The sequence below is a fragment of the Microtus pennsylvanicus genome, chromosome 1 (genome assembly GCF_037038515.1).
Source record: "Microtus pennsylvanicus isolate mMicPen1 chromosome 1, mMicPen1.hap1, whole genome shotgun sequence".
In the NCBI taxonomy this organism is placed as follows: Eukaryota; Metazoa; Chordata; class Mammalia; order Rodentia; family Cricetidae; genus Microtus; species Microtus pennsylvanicus.
In genome coordinates, this window is record NC_134579.1 from 8,964,541 (window position 1) to 8,977,297 (window position 12,757).

Below are 12,757 nucleotides of genomic sequence, written 5' to 3' on the forward strand. Positions count from 1 at the left end.
TTATTTCGGGGCATAAGCTAGAGCTAGTCATGTGGGTGGCTGGGTGGCGGGGACACAGCCCCGCCGCCGCTCCTATTACAACATTTATCCACAGACAGAAAGTCATCTGAAAGACTCCTTTAAGTTAGACTAACCAAACACTATCTTCTCAATTGTTCAGACATAGAACTAATTTGAAATTATAATATTATCTCAAGTAAAAAGACCAAACTTATTTGAAAGAGATTCTCACTTTAGTTCTCAAAACAATTGGTTGTCATTCTCAAAGTTTCTGGTACTCAGTTGGGGCTTCTCAACATACTATTCCATAATTGACAGTTGGATTGAGAGCCTCATATTTTTATGTTATGTTTTTCTTTATCATGAGTGTGTATTTCGGAGCAAGCACAGCTGAGCTGGAATGAATGGCTCAGCTGCTGGGTGTCAATCTGTGTCCTGACAGGTACTGGCTCATCACAGAGGTGTGAGCTTATGTCTGCTCCCTGTGTAGCCACTGAGAGGTCAGGCCAATGGAACAGCAGTACGGCTTGGAAAGCTCTTCTCACAAAGGTGGCATAGGCATAGGAGCAGGAAACGCATGCAAGGTCTTTCAAGGCTAACACTCCCATGGTGAATAGTTTGACAAGACTATGTCAAAGACCTGTACTCTCACTGCAGAAGTTGGATAACTACATTTGTTCTTTACTATGAAGACCTGTAACAAAACAGATTCACATATATGAAACTGTTTTCATATTACTAAACTGTATACTGCATAGTTTAGTAGTATTTCTTAATTAAAAATCTGAATATCCAGGGAACAAAATACTTATTTTGTTTTACATTATATTTACATACTAATTTGGCATTAGTGTTGTAATACTGATATACTATGATGTCTACATGTCTAATTTATTTTATGCCTCAGTATATTTTACATGAATAATGTATATATGTATGAACATATTTATCAAGTTTTTTTCTTTCCTCATATATTAAATTTGAACCACAGATTGCCTTCCCTACATTCCTCCCAGTCCCACACTCAACCCAGCTCCACTCCACCTCTATTTCCCTTCAGAAAAATGCATGCCTGCCAGGGCTATAAACTGACCAAGGCATAAGAAACTGCAATAAGACTAGACACAAACCAATATATCAAGGCCTACCAAAAACATAACCTTGCTCCTCAGACACTTTTTTTTGTTTTGTTTTGTTTTTTTTGTTGTTGTTGTTTATTTGTTTGTTTTTCGAGACAGGGTTTCTCTGTAGCTTTGGTGCCCATCCCAGAACTAGCTCTTGTAGACCAGGCTGGCCTCGAACTCCCAGAGATCTGCTTGCCTCTGCCTCCCGAGTGCTGGGATTAAAGGCGTGCTCCACCACCACCGGGCTTCCTCAGATTCTTATAGGCACCCTATTTGTCAATCTGTTCTCTATGACCCTCTATAAAACCTTCTTAGCTGATGTACTCGTTTTTTCATATGTGTTTTTATGTTCAAACTATTTGCTTGTTTTATAACAATTTCAATGGGCAATTATTTCAGTAATATAAAAAGGACTTGAAAAGAAGGTGTTGGAGGGAGCAGGCTGCTTGTTTGTCCTGGCCACCCGGCTAGCTTACACCCAAGATAATCACACAGAATCTGATTTCATTAAATCACTGCTTGGCTTGTTAGCTCTAACTTCTTAATGGCTAACACATTAATTTCACCCATTTCTATTAATCTGTGTATCGCTACATAACAGTGGCTTACTGGGTAAAATCCCTAGCATCTGTCTTCAGCAGATCCATGATGTCTTTCTGACTCTGCCTCCTTTCTCCCAGTATGCCATTTAGTTTGCCCTGCCTACCTAAGTTATGCCCAATCAAAAGGCCCACAACCTTTCGTGTGGAGAAAGGGGTACGCTCATCCATTGCGGGTGGGAATGCAAACTTGTGCAACCACTTTGGAAAGCAGTGTGGAGGTTTCTCAGGAAATTCGGGATCAACCTACCCCTGGACCCAGCAAGACCACTCTTGGAAATATACCCAAGAGATGCCCTATCATACAACAAAAGTATATGCTCAACTTTGTTCATAGCAGCATTGTTTGTAATAGCCAGAACCTGGAAACATCCTAGATGCCCTTCAGTGGAAAATGGATGAAGAAAGTATGGAATATATACTTATTCGAGTATTACTCAGCAGTAAAAAACAAGGACTTCTTGAATTTTGCATGCAAGTGGATGGAAATAAAAAACACTATCCTGAGTGAGGTAAACCAGACCCAAAAAGAGGAACATGGGATGTACTCACTCATATTTGGTTTCTAGCCATAAATAAAGGACATTGAGTCTATAATTACTGATCTTAGAGAAGCTAAAGAAGAAAGAGAACACAAAGAAAAACATATAGGCATCCTCCTGAATATTAACCTTCATCAGGCGATGAAAGGAGACAGAGACAGAGACAGAGACCCACATTGGAGCACCGGACTGAAATCTCAAGGTCCAAATCAGGAGCAGAAGGAGAGAGAGCACAAGCATGGAACTCAGGACCGCGAGGGGTGCACCCACACACTGAGACAATGGGGATGTTCTATTGGGAACTCACCAAGGCCAGCTACCCTGGGTCTGAAAAAGCCTGGGACAAAACCGGACTCGCTGAACATAGCGGACAATGAGGACTACTGAGAACTCAAGAACAATGGCAATGGGTTTTTGATCCTACTGCACGTACTGGCTTTGTGGGAGCCTAGGCAGTTTGGATGCTCAACTTACTAGACCTGGATGGAGGTGGGTGGTCCTTGGACTTCCCATAGGGCAGGGAACCCTGATTGCTCTTTTGGCTGAGGAGGGAGGGGTACTTGATTGGGGGAGGGGGAGGAAAATGGGAGGCGATTTCTGGGAAGAGACAGAAATCTAAATAAATAAATAAATAAATAAATAAGGCCCAAAGCAGTTTCTTTATTAACCAATAAAAGCAACACAAAGACAGAAGGACCTCATACACCAAGAAGGAAACATTTTAAATATATTCACATGAAACTAAGTTCATGGGCTTATGGGACAACACCAAATTTACATTTATCTTAACCCTTGACATTTTCTCAGTCAATTTTTCTCAGTTTCTATAAATAGAAAAGGAGTAGTAGTCTTGTGAGAGTATTTTTGAATATTAGCTATTTTGGGTAATAAATGTGGTCTTCTGAGGGTAGATGTCTGCATATGAATTTGAAAAACATGTCAAAATGTATATTACAAAGATTAAGTGTAGTTATTTGGAATTTTTTTCCAAATAAATTTATCAAGATTTTAGATTACCTATGATTGGTGAAACTAAGTATATTAAAATCACATGATACAAGATCAGAGAAACTGTGCTAAATAACTGAAAACTGTACTTTGAACAGATTGAGGAAAATTGAGAACAAAGAGAATAATTAAAATATTTATTACTATAAATAGAGAACTTTAACTCTTTTGAATTTATAATCTTAGAGGCTGAACTTAACGGATGTTTTAGAGTTGAATAAGCAAGTGAGTTTTTATTAGATAGTAGTGGCGGTCAAGTTTTCAAATGTCAGAGAAGAAATTTATAACTAAAGAAAAGAAGAGAATGAGAGAAGCCAGGTGGAAAGTGCAAATACAAACAAATACATAAATAAATTAGATGTGAAAAAAAGGTATATTAGTCTGTGCATGTAAAAGAGTTAGAATTAATTCATTTTCAGCACTTTATATAAGGAGAATTCTAGAGACAGTGAAAAATTTATCATGGGATACAGCTAACACCCAAATGTTAACAGTTAACACCATTCATGAATATGAAGAAGCCTGGTTCTTCTGTGTAAGAGCTATGACTATGTGGCTGAATTTAGACTTTTAAATTGCAATATTAACAATTAAGGATGAAAAAAGAAAGAGAGCAAAGTTGAAGAAACACAAGGAAAAGCCAATATATTAAAAAAAAATATCTCATTCTGACTCAACTAGAGTCACATTTAGGGTAACAGTTAGGGAAAAATATTAATAGTTTGTGAATACAGTCCACTGACCAGAACTAATATCCATGAGCTGATGTTAATATAGTATACTGTTTTGAAAGTATTCATTCTCATTCTTTAAGCTGTATAAAGAGGTCTGACTGCTTTGAACATGTTTTCTTTACAGCTGTACTTTGGAATAAATATACAGCACTAAAGATATCAATGCTATTCAAAAGAGTGCAATTCATTTTACCCTAGATTAATAAATTTGTAAAATCAAGCATAAGATTTATACGTAATCATTGGATTTGGATATCTCCATAACTTTCAGAAGTTTTATTGACTTGAATACACCCTTAGAGCAATATGTTTGAGACTCCAAACCAGATTATGAAGTAAGATTTTATGAACCCTCCACTAACTTTCTCTTTTCTTTATTCACTATTATCAAGCATATATCCCACTTCTGCAACCAGGGTAGTTATGAATTTCGTAGGGATTTGGAAAAGAGGGTAATGGTAGAAAAAGACACAAGCCTCTGGATCCACATAAAAAACTAACTTTAAAAAAAGTCCTACTTATTTTTATAAATTGCATCACTAGATACTAAAGATAGCATTGCCATCTGAGCCTGAGCACTCTCTTAGACCACTTTGACTGAGACTTTTATATGCACTTACTTGCCCCTATGGCCTCCTATTGTTCCGAAGACATCCCTACTAGGCTTTATCTCATGCCTGAAGTTTTCCCTGGACATAGGACCACATCCCAGGGTTTGTCCTTGAGAAATGACCCCAGACAGTCTGTTTCCCCACAATTGCACAGTGATTGCTACATACATCTCCTTGTATTGGCATCATAAGAATCATGAGTTTCCACTCTATGTTGATTTAAAATAAAAGGAAAACCTATTGTAAATGGATTACTTCAAATTTCAAAAGAGTTGGTTTCCAATGAGATTCATAAGAAGATATGTAAAAAAATTTGTATGAATATCCACCATTTAGGATGTAAGAATCAATGCAACTAACATACTTTCTGAGTCATGTCTTAAATGTGCAAAGGAAAAATTACAATATTTTCAATTTTATTATGTGTTTCAGGGGAGAGAAATGTTCTTATAACAGAAAAATCAAAAATGTGGGTTGTTTTTTACTTTATTAGAGAAAACAGAAGACTAAATAGAAGAGGTCATGTGACAAAACTCTTTGAGTGTGAATGTATTTGCTAGAAAACAAATGTATATTCACTCAGAAGAAAACATCTTACTTGTAAGAATACATTCCACAAGATATAGTTGGTCTTTTCTTGAGATAGGTGCAGTAACTGCCTTTCAAAAATATCTTCAACCCAATGAATTCCTATGTATGTTCATGGTGATAGAAACATTGCAGTTGTCCTTATGAGATGAAAAGGGATAAATAAACAGACAGGGTTCTGTTTAAAAACATGACATCATTAAAGTGAAGAACATTTCCTGACGATAAATGGTTAAAAGTGTCAACGAACTAATGTTGAGTCTGGAGAGACAGCACATGGAAATAGAACGTCTGCTCCTCAATTGTGAGATCTGGCTAGAGGACCAGGTGATTCAGATTTAGCTCCCTCAACCCACATAAAAGATAACATCTGCCTCTAACTTCATTTACAAGGTATCTGAAACTCTATATTGGCCTTCATGGCACTTGAAGGCCATAGAATACACACAAATGCCCCAGAACATACATATAATTATAAAGTATAAAATAGTATAATATGGAATGACAACATGAGTAGGAACTTTAAAAGGATGGAATATAAGGGGTGGTTAGAAAGTAATATCATAGGAGACATATTGTGAATGAGAAAAAGGGAAAATGAGTGGAACTATTTTGACTGGGAAGACAGAGGGAAAAGATTTAAGAGAAAGAGAGGTAAGTTTAGATAAATAGCTATAATGATGTTTGAAAATGCCATAGAGAATTATATCATTGTTTTTTAGGTCCTGTAGGCTTTCAGCAAGACTGGTTATTCAATGATTTCAGGATCTTAGAGAAATCACTCACCTTATTAATTAGGATGCTAGGACAAAATAATGCTGTGTCCCTAGATTGAAATAATAAATATAATGATTATTTATGAATGATCTCAAGTAAGGATCAGAGGATTTGAAAGTTCTAGGTTCATAATTGGAAGCTGATCTTCCTATAAAGGCAGAGAGGCACACATCATTATCAGAGAAATATTTTTTAAATTGAAGATGATTTTTTATTCGCATCTAATTTTCTGAAGTATGACTCCCACTACACACAAATTGGTACTTTAGAAAAATAAAATAAACATTAATTCATAAAATAGATAATGCCTTAGATTTTCCATGATTTGGTGAGGCAAGTGCATTTAGTCAAATTTCCTCTTTTAACCTCATAATAATTTCTTAAAAATAATGTAGTAGAGCATACTCCTACTGTGGAAATTACCAAACTCAACACAAATCACAAACAGTAATCATTTTTCTTAGTTACATTTTCTTAAATTCTTTTGAGAGTCTGTGTAATAAATAACTAGCAATTATGTTAAGAATACTTCACAAAAAATTTATAAAATTGATTTCAGAAGATAGCATTTTCAATAAAACTGTATGATATAGAGAACACACTTATATACTGAGTATTGGTAGTATCTTTTCGATTTATCTTCAAATGCCTAAATATGTTTCATAAAATCTTTAAGTGTTGTTTAAAATATTATATATTCTTTTAAATTTATTCTTTTATGAGAACATAACACTTTTCAAGAGTAGAATAGTAGAATATTCTCTTCTTTTTTTTTTCTTTCTCACCTTTTCAGTTATTGAGGCAATATTTGAATTTATTGCCATCATAAAATAAATGATACTGGGTGACTTGACCAGCAGAGGCCCATTATCAGATCAACATGTTATCAGATCAAATCCTGTACTTTCTTTCTCTGTCATTCCATGTCCTATTCTTTTTAAAATTATATACAGAGTTTTAATGTCCTCTTTTCTTGTAATGACTCCAGTACTATTATATGACAGCCCCTTCAAAATATTATTTAATCTTAAATACATTCTTAAAGCCACTGCATTATTTTTAAGTATATTTCACATAGAAATATACTCAAGGTTGTTACTTTTTATTTTATTATTATTTTTTTTATTGAAGAAAAAAATTCTGCCTCCTCCCAGCCTCCCATTTACCTCCCCCTCCTCTCACTCCTCTCCCCTTCCCCCCACTCCTCTCTCTCTCCCTCTCCAGTCTGAAGAGCAGTCAGGGTTCCCTGTCCTGTGAAAAGTCCAAAGTCCTCCCCCCTCCATCCTGGTCTAGGAAGGTGAGCATCCAAACTGGCTAGGCTCCCACAAAGCCAGCACATTACGTAGGATCAAGACCCAGTGCCATTGTCCTTGGCGTCTCATCAGCCCTCATTGTCCGTCATGTTCAGAGTCCGGTTTTATCCCATGCTTTTTCAGTCACAGTCCAGCTGGCCTTGGTGAGCTCCCAATAGATCAGCCCCACTGTCTCCGTGGGTGGGTGCACCCCTTGTGGTCCTGACTTCTTTGCAGCCCCTTCAAAATATTATTTAATCTTAAATACATTCTTAAAGCCACTGCATTATTTTCAAGTATATTTCACATAGAAATATACTCAAGGTTGTTACTTTTTAAAACACAAGTTTTTATACAAATCAAATTTCATGGTTTCAAGTACATGCTGCCAACATCTCTGCTTTGATGAAAACTTTAATATGGACATCAGCAGAATGCCTGGAGCATATGCCAAATAGACCATATGGTGATATGCATACCAAGGGAACATAGATAGTCCAAACATTTTATTTATTCAACATTTCATTCTTAAAGGAACTGTATCACTTCTGGAAGACTCAACTAACTGTCCAAGATTATTATCAATAATTTATGAGATCACACGTACTTACACTAAAAGTTTCCACAGATTTATGATTACCAGACTGAATGCCAAACTTCTACATCATGGAATTTGGTACACTACAATAATATCTAGAAAATAGGATCAATATTCCCTCTCACCAAATGTATTCACATTTGGGTTAATCAAATTGCTTCAACACATGACCTTTCAGAAAGTAAACAATTCAGTTTCCAGCAAAGAAATTTTTATTTTATTTTATTTTAAATTATTAATTCTAAGCCAGTCAGTGGAAATGCAAGCCTTTAATCTCAGCACTATGGAGACAAAGGCAGACAAATCTCTATGAGTTCAAACCCAGTCTGGTCAAGAGTCAGGTCCAGCATAGGCTCTAAACCTACACAGAGAATCCTGTCTCAAAGAACACAACAAGACAAAAATGATAAGTTTTAATGTATGAAATAAATTTGGTTTATAACACAAGCATTCATGGCATGGAACCTAACTTCAAATTGCTTCTTATTTAATTGCATATTTTTATTGATTATTATGGAGTTTCACATTGTGCAGCCTGATCACATTCATTTCCCAGTCTTCCTATGTCTGCCCACAACCCTTGTGATATCTGTCCATATTTTTCTCTTAAAATTTATATTAAAGTTAAATTATGATGATTTTGACTATTAAATGGTAATAAATGTCAAAATCTGTCCATTTTAACTAGTAGTATTTTATCACTCATAACAGTTTTCTTTAATTCAGTTTTAATATTATATGCAATATTTATTTCACATTAAATTAATTGTCTCATAATTTATCAGGATACTATATGAGTACCGTTTCTGGACAGAGTTTTGGCTTGTATTTTAAAAGAGATCTCTTGAAAAAAATTGTAACAGGTTATATAATTCTTTGTTTTCTATTTTTTATTGTTTTTTGAGCTATACATTTTTCTCCACTCCCCTCACTCCCCTCCTTCCCTTTTCTACCCATTCTTATGACCCCCCACACTCTCAATTTACTCAGCAGTGTTATCCTATTTATTGTTTATTCTGTGAAATTATCAATTATATGTAAGATATATATAGAGAGAACAATATTTTTGGTTTCATGAAATTTGTATGATTCATTAATTATTAGTTTTTACTTAACTTGCATTTCACTCTTGACCATTTTAAGTTGCTATAATATAATTAATCTATATTGAAATACAGAAGACTTGGATTAAATGATTAGTCTGGTATATGCCATTTATGTGAATCTGAGCAATTTTCTTATCATTCCAACACTGCTTTTGATGCTTAACAAAAACTGTAGCTATGAAGCAATGCCTTGTTATGGGGCAAAAGGGTGGGAGAATTGATGTGTAGTTATTTCCTACAGAAATACATATGGCATTTAAAATTAAAGACTCGATGACATTCTACATTAATTCTCAGTTTAAACAATTTATTCTTTATTATAAAGGTGATATTATATCTTTATACATTCCATGACATGTATGGATCGCCAAGGTTCTCTGTCTCTGTCTTCCATTACACAATGCATGTGGCGGAAAACAAAGCAAAACAACAACAAAATCATTGAAGTTCCCCAATGTGCAAGTGTTCTCTAGTCTCACGGAACTCAAAAGGAACTCTAGCTGAACTAAGGAAGTTCAGCTGTAGCAAGGGATTGTCTATCCGTTGGCATCTAGCCAGTATTCAATATTTGCTTTTATGTATTTATACACGAACTTTCTCTTTTCAAAGCCATACTAAAGGGAAATACATATACAAAACTGTACATTTAGATATTTCAAATTTTGTCCACTTTAATCCCACCTTTAAACAGACAATTTTTTATATTTGCAAACAATAATTCTAACTAAAATGTAGTGTGAATATTTTCCTAACTTTCAGATGCTTATTTTATATTTTTGAGACTACAAAAGAATGTAGGATAGAACCAAACATTAATAGCAAAAAAAAAAAAAGTCAATGAAATGATTCTTTTTGTTCCCCTTGACTTTTATTTTACTTTTAGTTGTTACAAAAAAAAAAATTCTGCCTCCTCCCCGTTTTCCATTTCCCTCCCCCTCCTCGCACACATCGCCCCCTCCCCGCAATCCCCTACCCCTCTCCTCCCCCCACTCCATTCCCCCCTCCCTCTCGAGAATGAAGAGCAGTCCAGATTCCCTGCCCTGCGGGAAGTCCAAGGTCCTCCCACTTCTATCCAGGTCCAGGAGGGTGAGCATCCAAACAGGCTAGGCTCCCACAAAGCCAGTTCATGTAATAGGATCAAAACCTAGTGCCATTGTCCTTGGCTTCTCATCAGCCTTCATTGTCCACCACATTCAGAAAGTCCGGTTTCATCCCATGCTTATTCAGTACCAGTCCCGCTGGCCTTGGTGAGCTCCCAATAGATCAGTTCCACTGTCTCAGTGGGTGGGTGCACCCCTCGTGGTCCTGACTTCCTTGCTCATGTTCTCCCTCCTTCTGCTCCTCATTTGGATCTTAAGAGCTCAGTCCGGTGTTCCAATGGGATGTACTCACTTATAATTGGTTTCTAGCCATAAATAAAGGACATTGAGCATATAATTTGTGATCCTAGAGAAGCTAAATAAGAAGGTGAACCCAAAGAAAAACATGTAGTCATCTGCCTGGATATGGGAAGTAGGCAAGATTGCAGGGCAAAACCTGGGAACTTGGGGTTGAGGTGGCATGGGGCTAAGGGGAAATGGGGTGAGAAACGTGAGAAGGCGAGAATGGGGGGAGCTTGGGGGAATGGGATGGTTGGGATAAAGGAAGGGTGGACACGGAAGCAGAGAAATATATATATATATATCCATATTAAGGGGGCCATCTTAAGGTTGGCAAGAGATTTGACTCTAGAGGGGCTCTCAGGTGTCCAGGGAGATGTCCCCAGCTAGTACCTTGAGCAACTGAGGAGAGGGAACCTGAAATGACCCTATCCTATAGCCATACTGATGAATATCTTGCATATCACCATAGAACTTTCATCTGGCGATGGATCGAGATAGAATGAAATGATTCTTAATGATATTCCGCTACACTACTAGATTCTTTCCTAGCTCAATTTTCTCAGACAGGCTTTATCCTGCAACTGATTGAAACAGATGCCAACCCACAGCAAACATTACGCTGAGACTGGAGAATCCGGCAGATGAGAGGGAGGTAGGACTGTAGAAGCCAGTGGGGTTAAGGGCACCACAGGAACCAATAAAACTGAGCCAAAAAAGGCTTTCAGAGACTCCTATGATGACTAGGGAACCTTCCTGTGACTGATCTAGTTCTCTGTATATTTGTTAAAGCTGTATAATTACCAGTTTAAAGAAACAACATGAATATAACATTTTAAATTATATATTTATTCATTTACAATCAAATTTAATTATTAAGGTTTATCTATTAATAGATCATTTTATTTATATCACTTTAGTTACATAATTACAAATTATTAATTAAAATAGTATTTATATATTATAGAAATATTTATTTTCCAATGTTAGTAAATAATTACTGTGATATATAAAGATATTAATCAAATAATTCTACTATTCAACAAAAATTTTTTACCAGTACCCAAGCTATCCAATTTAAGAATGCAGATTATGTTATACTTCAAAGAGAAATTCTGTATACTGTAGGCCATCTCCCTTATGAAGACATTTGTATAGCTATGGAGTCAAAATTCAAGTAATGAGAGCCTTGACCTGCATTTGGCAATTATTCAAAGCTGTGAGTGAGACTATGAATATATTATGTGTCTTTATTATTAATACATTAATCTGCAATAGTTGCACATGTACAAAAGCTCTGGCTGGCTACACTGTATGGGTAGAACATCTGATTGCCTGGGGCATCTATGTATTAGAGGAGTGAAGTATTCTGAGACTGTTTATTATGTGAATGATAACCTGCTGTAAGGAGGAGATATTTTCATATAGCCCTAGGCAATGAATACCCTTAAGATGGAATTCGTCCTGTTGTTTCAGCAAGAGACACAGGGAACAGAATGTATAAATTAACATCTCAACTTGACAATGGTGAGTAGCCTGTATATTAACCATTGATATTCCTAAGAATAATAAATAGCCTATATTTTATATATATTCAAGCATTGCAAGATTATTTAATGGTACTATGGGAGTTGCATTTCAAAATAAAGGATTTCTAATATGCTTTTATATAGAGTGATAATCTTTAATAAATTGAATCACAGTGAAATTTCATTAAAATTTTATTCCAGTACCCTACAAAATTCTCATATCATTATGAACTTAAAATATATTTATAATGGCTACTACATAGGTAATATATTTCAAATTTAACTTTTGGATAGAGTGAAGAACTAGAACACCTAGTATTCACAATAAGAATGTGTGGAAGTCCCTTTTGCATTAATAATTTGCTGCAATAGTGAGTGATAAATGATTAGTGTCAAACAATGCTTCAAATGGAGCAAAACATCTGCAGACAAATGTACTGATTACTTCTTGGAAACTTAAAGTCCTCTCTTGCACAAGAACAAAGTGATAGAAAGAATTAATCCTGGAGAATAGCTTTCCAAGTGATGAGCCCAAGGTTTACAATGTGAAGTTCTTTAAGAATGACATGTTCAAAGCATTACTGGCTCTATATGTACTTTGAGTTGAAAAACCACAATATAATTTAAACAAAAATTCTCGTAAGTTATGCAATCACAAAAGGTTGACAAGTTCAATTAGAAAAATGTAATATGGTCCTTAAAATTTGAATCCACTTTGCAATTTTATATCATTATAAAATTACATTAAATGCCAATATGATTAAAACTACACACAAATAAAGAAGATTATTATTGAAAATAAGATTTTTGCCACCTCTGAGAAAAAAGAAGATAGGTGTATCTAGAAGATACTCAAACTATCGATAGCCA